The 2,189-nt window shown below is 34.5% G+C and overlaps 1 protein-coding gene across 9 annotated transcripts in view; it reads right to left on the bottom strand.

Annotated features, from left to right (window-relative positions):
* Nucleotides 1–659: 659 nt before the first annotated feature.
* satb1b (SATB homeobox 1b) overlaps nt 660–2,189 on the bottom strand; it is a 72,772-nt gene continuing 71,242 nt past the window's right edge. For all 9 annotated transcript variants that reach the window (XM_084053559.1, XM_084053562.1, XM_084053561.1 and 6 more), the window contains one exon: nt 660–2,189. This exon is cut by the window's right edge and continues 1,199 nt beyond it. The gene's annotated coding sequence lies outside the window, so the exon portion shown is untranslated.

Below are 2,189 nucleotides of genomic sequence, written 5' to 3'. Positions count from 1 at the left end.
GTGCTACTGCCTAATAGTCTTCAATATAACAGTGGTTCTCAACATTTTCATCTTTTGACCTCCCCAAAAGAAAACAAATGAATGGACACCTACTCATCCCCTGTTGCAGCTGTGAATGTAGAGTAGTGAATTTTTATTTTACCTTTTCAGGATATTTTTTTACTTAATTCATTGTTGGAAGAGGGTACACGTATTCATTACTTCACAAGAAAAAAAGCATTTTCACAAATCGAAACATAATAAATTAGCAAATAACAAACACAGTTTTTGATTCCATAAATTATCTTGACCACCAGAATCATTCTGTGACCTGTTGAGGGGTCTCAACACTGAAGATGAGAACCACTGGTATAGAATTACATTAGGTATCTGTACAAACTATATGACAGCAATTATAATGAAAAAGTATTATGCTAGTTACTGTACCTTTGCTTGGAGCTGCTTTCACCTTTGTCAGTATAAATGTAAGTCACCCACAATGTCAGAATTTGGAGATAATGAGGCTTAATGGTGCCTTTCTCTTAATGTGCTGTGCGGTCTACCAGGAACGTATTGTATACCATTTCGTGCCCACAGATTCTCCACCTTTAATGAATTGATAAATAATGACATGTCTGTGCTATACTGTTATGTTATTTTTCCTTGGAACACACACAATGTTACACTCTGGCTTTTTATTCATGAAAAAAAAAGAGCAAAAACATTGAGGGGGGAATGCACACGTGGCTGGCACATATCAGAGGGTGTTAACAGCCGAGGGGTAATATTCTCGTGGTGCAGACACCCAGCTTCACCTGGGGTTTAGGGAGGTCAGGACACCTGTGCTGTTTTACACGTTAGCTCCCAGTAGAGGGCTTTGCCGTTACAGGTGTTCACACCTAACATTTATTTATTTCATATTTCACAGGTGTTTTCAAATACACTCAGCAAGAGAAGGGAAGATGCATTAAGAAGAAGAGTCGGTCTGATACGATAGTAGGCACAACATAATGTTGATGGAAGGTTTCAATTTGTACGTTGAGCTCTTGCACAAAATTCATATATTTACAATAAACAATCAAGGATTCATAAGATGTGATATTTACAATTATTACAAATACATGTCTTCAGTGATTGCAGCCGGACAATTCAGTAGTTGAGACTGAAATTGTTTTTCTTAGCAGTGATTTCCAAAGAAAACAATTTGCTTTGTTTCTTCATTTTCAGAAGTGAAAGCCTTCTGATATCAAGAGAATCTGGTCAAGTTAATGCCAAGAATCTGTTGTACAATACAAACAGTTTAATTGTGTAATTAACAATCAATAACCACTCCTAGTTAGAACATTTCTGCATAAAGAAACCGAGAAACACTTATAAAACAGTCAGTCGTAACAAAATAACTGGTGTTCTCATTGAAATAAACTCATAAAAAAGAAACTTTTTTATACAGAATATTTATACAGGAATAGCTTTTGAATTGGATTGTTAACCAAAGGAAGACACATCGCAGACATCGATTTTCACACAGATTGCATATGTTTTTTCTTTCTAAGGTGTTCTATAGGTTAGTAATTTTACCTAAGCTTATTTGCATGATAGTAAAAATTGCATACAACATTAATTGTGAAGCGTGTAGCATGAGTTGCTTGACATACAGCACTTTTTATAGGCAACCTTTAAAGCACATTTCTCCATTTAAAACGTTAAGACACTTTTTGTTTTTACTGCCCATCAAAATTACATTAATAAATAGAAAAAAATGATTGATGAAAAAAAAAAGCGCTATGTAACATAACTTTTCAGGAAAAGTAATTACATCAGAAACACTGCATGAACTGCAAATAAATAATGTAGGACAACATAAACAGTGTGTGATTCACATTTCTAACTGTGGTAATTCGTAAAGTTACAGTGACAAAGGTTTCGCAACATAATCTAACTTCGGCAGTGCCATATAGTACAAGGCATTTGTTGGCATAGTTTCTTTAAGACTGTATCTTTTTTTTTCTTTTTTTTTTCTTTTTTACAGTTACAATATATGTCTATATATATATTTATATTTCTTCCCTAACAAATAATATGCTAAGATTGAGTTATTCTCTGTGGTGCACCTGGGCTTGGGTGTTTGCGTTCCAGAGTTTGGAGTGATCCATAATCACTTTTTGCAATTTTAAAAGAATGACTAAACTGCCAGCAGGCTGTAGACTTAG

Source organism: Gymnoscopelus microlampas (assembly GCF_963454915.1).
Source record: "Gymnoscopelus microlampas genome assembly, chromosome: 3".
NCBI classification, from domain to species: domain Eukaryota; kingdom Metazoa; phylum Chordata; class Actinopteri; order Myctophiformes; family Myctophidae; genus Gymnoscopelus; species Gymnoscopelus microlampas.
Note: the sequence above shows the minus strand (reverse complement) of the source record. Positions and strands in the feature narration are given on the sequence as shown.